Source organism: Wyeomyia smithii, chromosome 2, assembly GCF_029784165.1.
Source record: "Wyeomyia smithii strain HCP4-BCI-WySm-NY-G18 chromosome 2, ASM2978416v1, whole genome shotgun sequence".
NCBI classification, from domain to species: Eukaryota; Metazoa; Arthropoda; class Insecta; order Diptera; family Culicidae; genus Wyeomyia; species Wyeomyia smithii.
This window is the reverse complement of record NC_073695.1, coordinates 129,833,791-129,851,062: the sequence shown is the minus strand read 5'-3', so window position 1 is coordinate 129,851,062 and position 17,272 is coordinate 129,833,791.

Sequence of the window (17,272 nt, the reverse complement as noted above, 5' to 3'; positions counted from 1 at the left end):
ACAATTTGGACATAGTGCCATCAATGGTATTTTCCACTTTTCATATAACTTTTTTTAAATAACTCTGCCGAGTGTGTGTACCGGTAAGATATATGAAGCTGAAAAGTTCCATAACTCGGCTTATCCCCACTCGTTAAGGACAAAATTGCACATGGAGATGGGGTTAGGTATATGTTACAAGTTGGACATAGTGCCATCAATGGTATTTTCCACTTTTCATATAACTTTTTTTAAATAACTCTGCCGAGTGTGTGTACCGGTAAGATATATGAAGCTGAAAAGTTCCATAACTCGGCTTATCCCCACTCGTTAAGGTTGAGATTGCACATGGAGATGGGGTTAGGTATATGTTACAAGTTGGACATAGTGCCATCAATGGTATTTTCCACTTTTCATATAACTTTTTTTAAATAACTCTGCCGAGTGTGTGTACCGGTAAGATATATGAAGCTGAAAAGTTCCATAACTCGGCTCATCCCCACTCGTTAAGGTTGAGATTGCACATGGAGATGGGGTTAGGTATATGTTACAAGTTGGACATAGTGCCATCAATGGTATTTTCCACTTTTCATATAACTTTTTTTAAATAACTTTGCTGAGTGTGTGTACCGGTAAGATATATGAAGCTGAAAAGTTCCATAATTCGGCTTATCCCCACTCGTTAAAGACGAAATTGCACATGGAGATGGCGTTAGGTATATGTTACAAGTTGGACATAGTGCCATCAATGGTATTTTCCACTTTTCATATAACTTTTTTTAAATAACTCTGCTGAGTGTGTGTACCGGTAAGATATATGAAGCTGAAAAGTTCCATAACTCGGCTCATCCCCACTCGTTTAGGTTGAGATTGCACATGGAGATGGGGTTAGGTATATGTTACAAGTTGGACATAGTGCCATCAATGGTATTTTCCACTTTTCATATAACTTTTTTTAAATAACTCTGCCGAGTGTGTGTGTACCGGTAAGATATATGAAGCTGAAAAGTTCCATGACTCGGCTTATCCCCACTCGTTAAGGACGAAATTGCACATGGTGATGGGGTTAGGTATATGTAACAATTTGGACATAGTGCCATCAATGGTATTTTCCACTTTTCATATAACTTTTTTTAAATAACTCTGCCGAGTGTGTGTACCGGTAAGATATATGAAGCTGAAAAGTTCCATAACTCGGCTCATCCCCACTCGTTAAGGACAAAATTGCACATGGAGATGGGGTTAGGTATATGTTACAAGTTGGACATAGTGCCATCAATGGTATTTTCCACTTTTCATATAACTTTTTTTAAATAACTCTGCCGAGTGTGTGTACCTGTAAGATATATGAAGCTGAAAAGTTCCATAACTCGGCTCATCCCCACTCGTTAAGGACGAGATTGCACATGGAGATGGGGTTGAGTATATGTAACAATTTGGACATAGTGCTATCAATGGTATTTTCCACTTTTCATATAACTTTTTTTAAATAACTCTGCTGAGTGTGTGTACCGGTAAGATATATGAAGCTGAAAAGTTCCATAACTCGGCTCATCCCCACTCGTTAAGGTTGAGATTGCACATGGAGATGGGGTTAGGTATATGTTACAAGTTGGACATAGTGCCATCAATGGTATTTTCCACTTTTCATATAACTTTTTTTAAATAACTCTGCTGAGTGTGTACCGGTAAGATATATGAAGCTGAAAAGTTCCATAACTCGGCTTATCCCCACTCGTTAAGGACAAAATTGCACATGGAGATGGGGTTAGGTATATGTTACAAGTTGGACATAGTGCCATCAATGGTATTTTCCACTTTTCATATAACTTTATTTAAATAACTCTGCTGAGTGTGTGTACCGGTAAGATATATGAAGCTGAAAAGTTCCATAACTCGGCTTATTCCCACTCGTTAAGGACAAAATTGCACATGGAGATGGGGTTAGGTATATGTTACAAGTTGGACATAGTTCCATCAATGGTATTTTTCACTTTTCATATAACTTTTTTTAAATAACTCTGCCGAATGTGTGTACCGGTAAGATATATGAAGCTGAAAAGTTCCATAACTCGGCTCATCCCCACTCGTTAAGGACAAAATTGCACATGGAGATGGGGTTAGGTATATGTTACAAGTTGGACATAGTGCCATCAATGGTATTTTCCACTTTTCATATAACTTTTTTTAAATAACTCTGCCGAGTGTGTGTACCGGTAAGATATATGAAGCTGAAAAGTTCCATAACTCGGCTCATCCCCACTCGTTGAGGTCGAGATTGCACATGGAGATGGGGTTAGGTATATGTTACAAGTTGGACATAGTGCCATCAATGGTATTTTCCACTTTTCATATAACTTTTTTTAAATAACTCTGCCGAGTGTGTGTACCGGTAAGATATATGAAGCTGAAAAGTTCCATAACTCGGCTTATCCCCACTCGTTAAGGAGTGCCGAGTGTGTGTACCGGTAAGATATATGAAGCTGAAAAGTTCCATAACTCGGCTCATCCCCACTCGTTAAGGTTGAGATTGCACATGGAGATGGGGTTAGGTATATGTTAGAAGTTGGACATAGTGCCATCAATGGTATTTTCCACTTTTCATATAACTTTTTTTAAATAACTTTGCTGAGTGTGTGTACCGGTAAGATATATGAAGCTGAAAAGTTCCATAATTCGGCTTATCCCCACTCGTTAAGGACGAAATTGCACATGGAGATGGCGTTAGGTATATGTTACAAGTTGGACATAGTGCCATCAATGGTATTTTCCACTTTTCATAAAACTTTTTTTTAATAACTCTGCCGAGTGTGTGTACCGGTAAGATATATGTAGCTGAAAAGTTCCATAACTCGGCTCATCCCCACTCGTTCAGGTTGAGATTGCACATGGAGATGGGGTTGAGTATATGTTACAATTTGGACATAGTGCTATCAATTGTATTTTCCACTTTTCATATAACTTTTTTTAATAACTCTGCCGAGTGTGTGTACCGGTAAGATATATGAAGCTAAAAAGTTCCATAACTCGGCTCATCCCCACTCGTTAAGGACGAAATTGAACATGGAGATGGGGTTAGGTATATGTTACAAGTTGGACATAGTGCCATCAATGGTATTTTTCACTTTTCATATAACTTTTTTCAAATAACTCTGCCGAGTGTGTGTACCGGTAAGATATATGAAGCTGAAAAGTTCCATAACTCGGCTTATCCCCACTAGTTAAGGACAAAATTGCACATGGAGATGGGGTTGAGTATATGTTACAAGTTGGACATAGTGCCATCAATGGTATTTTTCACTTTTCATATAACTTTTTTTAAATAACTCTGCCGAGTGTGTGTACCGGTAAGATATATGAAGCTGAAAAGTTCCATAACTCGGCTCATCCCCACTCGTTAAGGTTGAGATTGCACATGGAGATGGGGTTGAGTATATGTTACAATTTGGACATAGTGTCATCAATGGTATTTTCCACTTTTCATATAACTTTTTTTAAATAACTCTGCCGAGTGTGTGTACCGGTAAGATATATGAAGCTGAAAAGTTCCATAACTCGGCTTATCCCCACTCGTTAATGACAAAATTGCACATGAAGATGGGGTTAGGTATATGTTACAAGTTGGACATAGTGCCATCAATGGTATTTTCCACTTTTCATAAAACTTTTTTTTAATAACTCTGCCGAGTGTGTGTACCGGTAAGATATATGAAGCTGAAAAGTTCCATAACTCGGCTTATCCCCACTCTTTAATGACAAAATTGCACATGGAGATGGGGTTAGGTATATGTTACAAGTTGGACATAGTGCCATCAATGGTATTTTCCACTTTTCATATAACTTTTTTTTAATAACTCTGCCGAGTGTGTGTACCGGTAAGATATATGTAGCTGAAAAGTTCCATAACTCGGCTCATCCCCACTCGTTAAGGTTGAGATTGCACATGGAGATGGGGTTGAGTATATGTTACAATTTGGACATAGTGTCATCAATGGTATTTTCCACTTTTCATATAACTTTTTTTAAATAACTCTGCCGAGTGTGTGTACCGGTAAGATATATGAAGCTGAAAAGTTCCATAACTCGGCTCATCCCCACTCGTTAAGGACGAGATTGCACATGATGATGGGGTTAGGTATATGTTACAAGTTGGACATAGTGCCATTAATGGTATTTTCCACTTTTCATATAACTTTTTTTAAATAACTCTGCCGAGTGTGTGTACCGGTAAGATATATGAAGCTTAAAAGTTCCATAACTCGGCTCATCCCCACTCGTTAAGGTTGAGATTGCACATGGTGATGGGGTTAGGTATATGTAACAATTTGGACATAGTGCCATCAATGGTAGTTTCCACTTTTCATATAACTTTTTTTAAATAACTCTGCCGAGTGTGTGTACCGGTAAGATATATGAAGCTGAAAAGTTCCATAACTCGGCTTATCCCCACTCGTTAAGGACAAAATTGCACATGGAGATGGGGTTAGGTATATGTTACAAGTTGGACATAGTGCCATCAATGGTATTTTCCACTTTTCATATAACTTTTTTTAAATAACTCTGCCGAGTGTGTGTACCGGTAAGATATATGAAGCTGAAAAGTTCCATAACTCGGCTTATCCCCACTCGTTAAGGTTGAGATTGCACATGAAGATGGGGTTAGGTATATGTTACAAGTTGGACATAGTGCCATCAATGGTATTTTCCACTTTTCATATAACTTTTTTTAAATAACTCTGCCGAGTGTGTGTACCGGTAAGATATATGAAGCTGAAAAGTTCCATAACTCGGCTCATCCCCACTCGTTAAGGTTGAGATTGCACATGGAGATGGGGTTAGGTATATGTTACAAGTTGGACATAGTGCCATCAATGGTATTTTCCACTTTTCATATAACTTTTTTTAAATAACTTTGCTGAGTGTGTGTACCGGTAAGATATATGAAGCTGAAAAGTTCCATAATTCGGCTTATCCCCACTCGTTAAAGACGAAATTGCACATGGAGATGGCGTTAGGTATATGTTACAAGTTGGACATAGTGCCATCAATGGTATTTTCCACTTTTCATATAACTTTTTTTAAATAACTCTGCTGAGTGTGTGTACCGGTAAGATATATGAAGCTGAAAAGTTCCATAACTCGGCTCATCCCCACTCGTTAAGGTTGAGATTGCACATGGAGATGGGGTTAGGTATATGTTACAAGTTGGACATAGTGCCATCAATGGTATTTTCCACTTTTCATATAACTTTTTTTAAATAACTCTGCTGAGTGTGTACCGGTAAGATATATGAAGCTGAAAAGTTTCATAACTCGGCTTATCCCCACTCGTTAAAGACGAAATTGCACATGGAGATGGCGTTAGGTATATGTTACAAGTTGGACATAGTGCCATCAATGGTATTTTCCACTTTTCATATAACTTTTTTTAAATAACTCTGCCGAGTGTGTGTACCGGTGAGATATATGAAGCTGAAAAGTTCCATAACTCGGCTCATCCCCACACGTTAAGGACGAGATTGCACATGGAGATGGGGTTGAGTATATGTAACAATTTGGACATAGTGCCATCAATGGTATTTTCCACTTTTCATATAACTTTTTTTAAATAACTCTGCCGAGTGTGTGTACCGGTAAGATATATGAAGCTGAAAAGTTCCATAACTCGGCTCATTCCCACTCGTTAAGGTTGAGATTGCACATGGTGATGGCGTTAGGTATATGTTACAAGTTGGACATAGTGCCATCAATGGTAGTTTCCACTTTTCATATAACTTTTTTTAAATAACTCTGCCGAGTGTGTGTGTACCGGTAAGATATATGAAGCTGAAAAGTTCCATGACTCGGCTTATCCCCACTCGTTAAGGACGAAATTGCACATGGTGATGGGGTTAGGTATATGTAACAATTTGGACATAGTGCCATCAATGGTATTTTCCACTTTTCATATAACTTTTTTTAAATAACTCTGCCGAGTGTGTGTACCGGTAAGATATATGAAGCTGAAAAGTTCCATAACTCGGCTCATCCCCACTCGTTAAGGACAAAATTGCACATGGAGATGGGGTTAGGTATATGTTACAAGTTGGACATAGTGCCATCAATGGTATTTTCCACTTTTCATATAACTTTTTTTAAATAACTCTGCCGAGTGTGTGTACCTGTAAGATATATGAAGCTGAAAAGTTCCATAACTCGGCTCATCCCCACTCGTTAAGGACGAGATTGCACATGGAGATGGGGTTGAGTATATGTAACAATTTGGACATAGTGCTATCAATGGTATTTTCCACTTTTCATATAACTTTTTTTAAATAACTCTGCTGAGTGTGTGTACCGGTAAGATATATGAAGCTGAAAAGTTCCATAACTCGGCTCATCCCCACTCGTTAAGGTTGAGATTGCACATGGAGATGGGGTTAGGTATATGTTACAAGTTGGACATAGTGCCATCAATGGTATTTTCCACTTTTCATATAACTTTTTTTAAATAACTCTGCTGAGTGTGTACCGGTAAGATATATGAAGCTGAAAAGTTCCATAACTCGGCTTATCCCCACTCGTTAAGGACAAAATTGCACATGGAGATGGGGTTAGGTATATGTTACAAGTTGGACATAGTGCCATCAATGGTATTTTCCACTTTTCATATAACTTTATTTAAATAACTCTGCTGAGTGTGTGTACCGGTAAGATATATGAAGCTGAAAAGTTCCATAACTCGGCTTATTCCCACTCGTTAAGGACAAAATTGCACATGGAGATGGGGTTAGGTATATGTTACAAGTTGGACATAGTTCCATCAATGGTATTTTTCACTTTTCATATAACTTTTTTTAAATAACTCTGCCGAATGTGTGTACCGGTAAGATATATGAAGCTGAAAAGTTCCATAACTCGGCTCATCCCCACTCGTTAAGGACAAAATTGCACATGGAGATGGGGTTAGGTATATGTTACAAGTTGGACATAGTGCCATCAATGGTATTTTCCACTTTTCATATAACTTTTTTTAAATAACTCTGCCGAGTGTGTGTACCGGTAAGATATATGAAGCTGAAAAGTTCCATAACTCGGCTCATCCCCACTCGTTGAGGTCGAGATTGCACATGGAGATGGGGTTAGGTATATGTTACAAGTTGGACATAGTGCCATCAATGGTATTTTCCACTTTTCATATAACTTTTTTTAAATAACTCTGCCGAGTGTGTGTACCGGTAAGATATATGAAGCTGAAAAGTTCCATAACTCGGCTTATCCCCACTCGTTAAGGAGTGCCGAGTGTGTGTACCGGTAAGATATATGAAGCTGAAAAGTTCCATAACTCGGCTCATCCCCACTCGTTAAGGTTGAGATTGCACATGGAGATGGGGTTAGGTATATGTTACAAGTTGGACATAGTGCCATCAATGGTATTTTCCACTTTTCATATAACTTTTTTTAAATAACTTTGCTGAGTGTGTGTACCGGTAAGATATATGAAGCTGAAAAGTTCCATAATTCGGCTTATCCCCACTCGTTAAGGACGAAATTGCAAATGGAGATGGCTTTAGGTATATGTTACAAGTTGGACATAGTGCTATCAATGGTATTTTCCACTTTTCATATAACTTTTTTTAAATAACTCTGCCGAGTGTGTGTACCGGTAAGATATATGAAGCTGAAAAGTTCCATAACTAGGCTTATCCCCACTCGTTAAGGACAAAATTGCACATGGAGATGGGGTTAGGTATATTCTACAAGTTGGACATAGTGCCATCAATGGTATTTTCCACTTTTCATATAACTTTTTTTTAATAACTCTGCCGAGTGTGTGTACCGGTAAGATATATGAAGCTGAAAAGTTCCATAACTCGGCTCATCCCCACTCGTTAAGGTTGAGATTGCACATGGTGATGGGGTTGAGTATATGTAACAATTTGGACATAGTGCCATCAATGGTAGTTTCCACTTTTCATATAACTTTTTTTAAATAACTCTGCCGAGTGTGTGTACCGGTAAGATATATGAAGCTGAAAAGTTCCATAACTCGGCTTATCCCCACTCGTTAATGACAAAGTTGCACATGGAGATGGGGTTAGGTATATGTTACAAGTTGGACATAGTGCCATCAATGGTATTTTCCACTTTTCATATAACTTTTTTTTAAATAACTCTGCCGAGTGTGTGTGCCGGTAAGATATATGAAGTTTAAAAATTCCATAACTCGGCTCATCCCCACTCGTTAAGGTTGAGATTGCACATGGAGATGGGGTTAGGTATATGCTACAAGTTGGACATAGTTCCATCAATGGTATTTTCCACTTTTCATATAACTTTTTTTAAATAACTCTGCCGAGTGTGTGTACCGGTAAGATATATGAAGCTGAAAAGTTCCATAACTCGGCTCATCCCCACTCGTTAAGGTTGAGATTGCACATGGTGATGGGGTTGAGTATATGTAACAATTTGGACATAGTGCCATCAATGGTAGTTTCCACTTTTCATATAACTTTTTTTAAATAACTCTGCCGAGTGTGTGTACCGGTAAGATATATGAAGCTGAAAAGTTCCATAACTCGGCTTATCCCCACTCGTTAAGGACAAAATTGCACACGATGATGGGGTTAGGTATATGTTACAAATTGGACATAGTGCCATCAATGGTATTTTCCACTTTTCATATAACTTTTTTTTAATAAATCTGCCGAGTGTGTGTACCGGTAAGATATATGAAGCTGAAAAGTTCCATAACTCGGCTCATCCCCACTCGTTAAGGTTGAGATTGCATATGGTGATGGGGTTGAGTATATGTAACAATTTGGACATAGTGCCATCAATAGTATTTTCCACTTTTCATATAACTTTTTTTAAATAACTCTGCCGAGTGTGTGTACCGGTAAGATATATGAAGCTGAAAAGTTCCATAACTCGGCTTATCCCCACTCTTTAATGACAAAATTGCACATGGAGATGGGGTTAGGTATATGTTACAAGTTGGACATAGTGCCATCAATGGTATTTTCCACTTTTCATATAACTTTTTTTTAATAACTCTGCCGAGTGTGTGTACCGGTAAGATATATGTAGCTGAAAAGTTCCATAACTCGGCTCATCCCCACTCGTTAAGGTTGAGATTGCACATGGAGATGGGGTTGAGTATATGTTACAATTTGGACATAGTGTCATCAATGGTATTTTCCACTTTTCATATAACTTTTTTTAAATAACTCTGCCGAGTGTGTGTACCGGTAAGATATATGAAGCTGAAAAGTTCCATAACTCGGCTTATCCCCACTCGTTAATGACAAAATTGCACATGAAGATGGGGTTAGGTATATGTTACAAGTTGGACATAGTGCCATCAATGGTATTTTCCACTTTTCATAAAACTTTTTTTTAATAACTCTGCCGAGTGTGTGTACCGGTAAGATATATGTAGCTGAAAAGTTCCATAACTCGGCTCATCCCCACTCGTTCAGGTTGAGATTGCACATGGTGATGGGGTTGAGTATATGTTACAATTTGGACATAGTGCTATCAATTGTATTTTCCACTTTTCATATAACTTTTTTTAATAACTCTGCCGAGTGTGTGTACCGGTAAGATATATGAAGCTAAAAAGTTCCATAACTCGGCTCATCCCCACTCGTTAAGGACGAAATTGAACATGGAGATGGGGTTAGGTATATGTTACAAGTTGGACATAGTGCCATCAATGGTATTTTTCACTTTTCATATAACTTTTTTTAAATAACTCTGCCGAGTGTGTGTACCGGTAAGATATATGAAGCTGAAAAGTTCCATAACTCGGCTTATCCCCACTAGTTAAGGACGAAATTGCACATGGAGATGGGGTTGAGTATATATTACAAGTTGGACATAGTGCCATCAATGGTATTTTTCACTTTTCATATAACTTTTTTTAAATAACTCTGCCGAGTGTGTGTACCGGTAAGATATATGAAGCTGAAAAGTTCCATAACTCGGCTCATCCCCACTCGTTAAGGTTGAGATTGCACATGGTGATGGGGTTAGGTATATGTTACAAGTTGGACATAGTGCCATCAATGGTATTTTCCACTTTTCATATAACTTTTTTTTAATAACTCTGCCGAGTGTGTGTACCGGTAAGATATATGTAGCTGAAAAGTTCCATAACTCGGCTCATCCCCACTCGTTAAGGTTGAGATTGCATATGGTGATGGGGTTGAGTATATGTAACAATTTGGACATAGTGCCATCAATGGTATTTTCCACTTTTCATATAACTTTTTTTAAATAACTCTGCCGAGTGTGTGTACCGGTAAGATATATGAAACTGAAAAGTTCCATAACTCGGCTCATCCCCACTCGTTAAGGTTGAGATTGCACATGATGATAGTGCTATCAATGGTATTTTCCACTTTTACATAACTTTTTTTAAATAACTCTGCCGAGTGTGTGTACCGGTAAGATATATGAAGCTGAAAAGTTCCATAACTCGGCTTATCCCCACTCTTTAATGACAAAATTGCACATGGAGATGGGGTTAGGTATATGTTACAAGTTGGACATAGTGCCATCAATGGTATTTTCCACTTTTCATATAACTTTTTTTTAATAACTCTGCCGAGTGTGTGTACCGGTAAGATATATGTAGCTGAAAAGTTGCATAACTCGGCTCATCCCCACTCGTTAAGGTTGAGATTGCACATGAAGATGGGGTTGAGTATATGTTACAATTTGGACATAGTGTCATCAATGGTATTTTCCACTTTTCATATAACTTTTTTTAAATAACTCTGCCGAGTGTGTGTACCGGTAAGATATATGAAGCTGAAAAGTTCCATAACTCGGCTTATCCCCACTCTTTAATGACAAAATTGCACATGGAGATGGGGTTAGGTATATGTTACAAGTTGGACATAGTGCCATCAATGGTATTTTCCACTTTTCATATAACTTTTTTTAAATAACTCTGCCGAGTGTGTGTACCGGTAAGATATATGAAGCTGAAAAGTTCCATAACTCGGCTTATCCCCACTCGTTAATGACAAAGTTGCACATGGAGATGGGGTTAGGTATATGTTACAAGTTGGACATAGTGCCATCAATGGTATTTTCCACTTTTCATATAACTTTTTTTTAAATAACTCTGCCGAGTGTGTGTACCGGTAAGATATATGAAGCTTAAAAATTCCATAACTCGGCTCATCCCCACTCGTTAAGGTTGAGATTGCACATGGAGATGGGGTTAGGTATATGCTACAAGTTGGACATAGTTCCATCAATGGTATTTTCCACTTTTCATATAACTTTTTTTAAATAACTCTGCCGAGTGTGTGTACCGGTAAGATATATGAAGCTGAAAAGTTCCATAACTCGGCTCATCCCCACTCGTTAAGGTTGAGATTGCACATGGTGATGGGGTTGAGTATATGTAACAATTTGGACATAGTGCCATCAATGGTAGTTTCCACTTTTCATATAACTTTTTTTAAATAACTCTGCCGAGTGTGTGTACCGGTAAGCTATATGAAGCTGAAAAGTTCCATAACTCGGCTTATCCCCACTCGTTAATGACAAAGTTGCACATGGAGATGGGGTTAGGTATATGTTACAAATTGGACATAGTGCCATCAATGGTATTTTCCACTTTTCATATAACTTTTTTTAATAACTCTGCCGAGTGTGTGTACCGGTAAGATATATGAAGCTGAAAAGTTCCATAACTCGGCTCATCCCCACTCGTTAAGGTTGAGATTGCATATGGTGATGGGGTTGAGTATATGTAACAATTTGGACATAGTGCCATCAATGGTATTTTCCACTTTTCATATAACTTTTTTTAAATAACTCTGCCGAGTGTGTGTACCGGTAAGATATATGAAGCTGAAAAGTTCCATAACTCGGCTCATCCCCACTCGTTAAGGTTGAGATTGCACATGATGATAGTGCTATCAATGGTATTTTCCACTTTTACATAACTTTTTTTAAATAACTCTGCCGAGTGTGTGTACCGGTAAGATATATGAAGCTGAAAAGTTCCATAACTCGGCTTATCCCCACTCTTTAATGACAAAATTGCACATGGAGATGGGGTTAGGTATATGTTACAAGTTGGACATAGTGCCATCAATGGTATTTTCCACTTTTCATATAACTTTTTTTTAATAACTCTGCCGAGTGTGTGTACCGGTAAGATATATGTAGCTGAAAAGTTCCATAACTCGGCTCATCCCCACTCGTTAAGGTTGAGATTGCACATGGAGATGGGGTTGAGTATATGTTACAATTTGGACATAGTGTCATCAATGGTAGTTTCCACTTTTCATATAACTTTTTTTAAATAACTCTGCTGAGTGTGTGTACCGGTAAGATATATGAAGCTGAAAAGTTCCATAACTCGGCTTATCCCCACTCGTTAAGGTTGAGATTGCACACGGAGATGGGGTTAGGTATATGTTACAAGTTGGACATAGTTCCATCAATGGTATTTTCCACTTTTCATATAACTTTTTTTTAATAACTCTGCCGAGTGTGTGTACCGGTAAGATATATGTAGCTGAAAAGTTCCATAACTCGGCTCATCCCCACTCGTTAAGGTTGAGATTGCACACGGTGATGGGGTTGAGTATATGAAACAATTTGGACATAGTGCCATCAATGGTAGTTTCCACTTTTCATATAACTTTTTTTAAATAACTCTGCTGAGTGTGTGTACCGGTAAGATATATGAAGCTGAAAAGTTCCATAACTCGGCTTATCCCCACTCGTTAAGGTTGAGATTGCACACGGAGATGGGGTTAGGTATATGTTACAAGTTGGACATAGTTCCATCAATGGTATTTTCCACTTTTCATATAACTTTTTTTTAATAACTCTGCCGAGTGTGTGTACCGGTAAGATATATGAAGCTGAAAAGTTCCATAACTCGGCTCATCCCCACTCGTTAAGGTTGAGATTACACATGGTGATGGGGTTAGGTATATGAAACAATTTGGACATAGTGTAATCAATGGTATTTTCCACTTTTCATATAACCTTTTTTAAATAACTCTGCCGAGTGTGTGTACCGGTAAGATATATGAAGCTGAAAAGTTCCATAACTCGGCTTATCCCCACTCGTTAAGGACAAAATTGCACACGATGATGGGGTTAGGTATATGTTACAAGTTGGACATAGTGCCATCAATGGTATTTTACACTTTTCATATAACTTTTTTTAAATAACTCTGCCGAGTGTGTGTACCTGTAAGATGTATGAAGCTGAAAAGTTCCATAACTCGGCTCATCCCCACTCGTTAAGGACGAGATTGCACATGATGATGGGGTTAGGTATATGTTACAAGTTGGACATAGTGCCATCAATGGTATTTTCCAATTTTCATATAACTTTTTTTAAATAACTCTGCCGAGTGTGTGTACCGGTAAGATATATGAAGCTTAAAAGTTCCATAACTCGGCTCATCCCCACTCGTTAAGGTTGAGATTGCACATGGTGATGGGGTTAGGTATATGTAACAATTTGGACATAGTGCCATCAATGGTATTTTCCACTTTTCATATAACTTTTTTTAAATAACTCTGCCGAGTGTGTGTACCGGTAAGATATATGAAGCTGAAAAGTTCCATAACTCGGCTTATCCCCACTCGTTAAGGACAAAATTGCACATGGAGATGGGGTTAGGTATATGTTACAAGTTGAACATAGTGCCATCAATGGTATTTTCCACTTTTCATATAACTTTTTTTAAATAACTCTGCCGAGTGTGTGTACCGGTAAGATATATGAAGCTGAAAAGTTCCATAACTCGGCTTATCCCCACTCGTTAAGGTTGAGATTGCACATGGAGATGGGGTTAGGTATATGTTACAAGTTGTACATAGTGCCATCAATGGTATTTTCCACTTTTCATATAACTTTTTTTAAATAACTCTGCCGAGTGTGTGTACCGGTAAGATATATGAAGCTGAAAAGTTCCATAACTCGGCTCATCCCCACTCGTTAAGGTTGAGATTGCACATGGAGATGGGGTTAGGTATATGTTACAAGTTGGACATAGTGCCATCAATGGTATTTTCCACTTTTCATATAACTTTTTTTAAATAACTTTGCTGAGTGTGTGTACCGGTAAGATATATGAAGCTGAAAAGTTCCATAATTCGGCTTATCCCCACTCGTTAAAGACGAAATTGCACATGGAGATGGCGTTAGGTATATGTTACAAGTTGGACATAGTGCCATCAATGGTATTTTCCACTTTTCATATAACTTTTTTTAAATAACTCTGCTGAGTGTGTGTACCGGTAAGATATATGAAGCTGAAAAGTTCCATAACTCGGCTCATCCCCACTCGTTAAGGTTGAGATTGCACATGGAGATGGGGTTAGGTATATGTTACAAGTTGGACATAGTGCCATCAATGGTATTTTCCACTTTTCATATAACTTTTTTTAAATAACTCTGCTGAGTGTGTACCGGTAAGATATATGAAGCTGAAAAGTTTCATAACTCGGCTTATCCCCACTCGTTAAAGACGAAATTGCACATGGAGATGGCGTTAGGTATATGTTACAAGTTGGACATAGTGCCTTCAATGGTATTTTCCACTTTTCATATAACTTTTTTTAAATAACTCTGCCGAGTGTGTGTACCGGTGAGATATATGAAGCTGAAAAGTTCCATAACTCGGCTCATCCCCACACGTTAAGGACGAGATTGCACATGGAGATGGGGTTGAGTATATGTAACAATTTGGACATAGTGCTATCAATGGTATTTTCCACTTTTCATATAACTTTTTTTAAATAACTCTGCCGAGTGTGTGTACCGGTAAGATATATGAAGCTGAAAAGTTCCATAACTCGGCTCATTCCCACTCGTTAAGGTTGAGATTGCACATGGAGATGGCGTTAGGTATATGTTACAAGTTGGACATAGTGCCATCAATGGTATTTTCCACTTTTCATATAACTTTTTTTAAATAACTCTGCCGAGTGTGTGTGTACCGGTAAGATATATGAAGCTGAAAAGTTCCATGACTCGGCTTATCCCCACTCGTTAAGGACGAAATTGCACATGGTGATGGGGTTAGGTATATGTAACAATTTGGACATAGTGCCATCAATGGTATTTTCCACTTTTCATATAACTTTTTTTAAATAACTCTGCCGAGTGTGTGTACCGGTAAGATATATGAAGCTGAAAAGTTCCATAACTCGGCTCATCCCCACTCGTTAAGGACAAAATTGCACATGGAGATGGGGTTAGGTATATGTTACAAGTTGGACATAGTGCCATCAATGGTATTTTCCACTTTTCATATAACTTTTTTTAAATAACTCTGCCGAGTGTGTGTACCTGTAAGATATATGAAGCTGAAAAGTTCCATAACTCGGCTCATCCCCACTCGTTAAGGACGAGATTGCACATGGAGATGGGGTTGAGTATATGTAACAATTTGGACATAGTGCTATCAATGGTATTTTCCACTTTTCATATAACTTTTTTTAAATAACTCTGCTGAGTGTGTGTACCTGTAAGATATATGAAGCTGAAAAGTTCCATAACTCGGCTCATCCCCACTCGTTAAGGTTGAGATTGCACATGGAGATGGGGTTAGGTATATGTTACAAGTTGGACATAGTGCCATCAATGGTATTTTCCACTTTTCATATAACTTTTTTTAAATAACTCTGCTGAGTGTGTACCGGTAAGATATATGAAGCTGAAAAGTTCCATAACTCGGCTTATTCCCACTCGTTAAGGACAAAATTGCACATGGAGATGGGGTTAGGTATATGTTACAAGTTGGACATAGTTCCATCAATGGTATTTTTCACTTTTCATATAACTTTTTTTAAATAACTCTGCCGAATGTGTGTACCGGTAAGATATATGAAGCTGAAAAGTTCCATAACTCGGCTCATCCCCACTCGTTAAGGACAAAATTGCACATGGAGATGGGGTTAGGTATATGTTACAAGTTGGACATAGTGCCATCAATGGTATTTTCCACTTTTCATATAACTTTTTTTAAATAACTCTGCCGAGTGTGTGTACCGGTAAGATATATGAAGCTGAAAAGTTCCATAACTCGGCTCATCCCCACTCGTTGAGGTCGAGATTGCACATGGAGATGGGGTTAGGTATATGTTACAAGTTGGACATAGTGCCATCAATGGTATTTTCCACTTTTCATATAACTTTTTTTAAATAACTCTGCCGAGTGTGTGTACCGGTAAGATATATGAAGCTGAAAAGTTCCATAACTCGGCTTATCCCCACTCGTTAAGGAGTGCCGAGTGTGTGTACCGGTAAGATATATGAAGCTGAAAAGTTCCATAACTCGGCTCATCCCCACTCGTTAAGGTTGAGATTGCACATGGAGATGGGGTTAGGTATATGTTACAAGTTGGACATAGTGCCATCAATGGTATTTTCCACTTTTCATATAACTTTTTTTAAATAACTTTGCTGAGTGTGTGTACCGGTAAGATATATGAAGCTGAAAAGTTCCATAATTCGGCTTATCCCCACTCGTTAAGGACGAAATTGCAAATGGAGATGGCTTTAGGTATATGTTACAAGTTGGACATAGTGCTATCAATGGTATTTTCCACTTTTCATATAACTTTTTTTAAATAACTCTGCCGAGTGTGTGTACCGGTAAGATATATGAAGCTGAAAAGTTCCATAACTAGGCTTATCCCCACTCGTTAAGGACAAAATTGCACATGGAGATGGGGTTAGGTATATTCTACAAGTTGGACATAGTGCCATCAATGGTATTTTCCACTTTTCATATAACTTTTTTTTAATAACTCTGCCGAGTGTGTGTACCGGTAAGATATATGAAGCTGAAAAGTTCCATAACTCGGCTCATCCCCACTCGTTAAGGTTGAGATTGCACATGGTGATGGGGTTGAGTATATGTAACAATTTGGACATAGTGCCATCAATGGTAGTTTCCACTTTTCATATAACTTTTTTTAAATAACTCTGCCGAGTGTGTGTACCGGTAAGATATATGAAGCTGAAAAGTTCCATAACTCGGCTTATCCCCACTCGTTAATGACAAAGTTGCACATGGAGATGGGGTTAGGTATATGTTACAAGTTGGACATAGTGCCATCAATGGTATTTTCCACTTTTCATATAACTTTTTTTTAAATAACTCTGCCGAGTGTGTGTACCGGTAAGATATATGAAGCTTAAAAATTCCATAACTCGGCTCATCCCCACTCGTTAAGGTTGAGATTGCACATGGAGATGGGGTTAGGTATATGCTACAAGTTGGACATAGTTCCATCAATGGTATTTTCCACT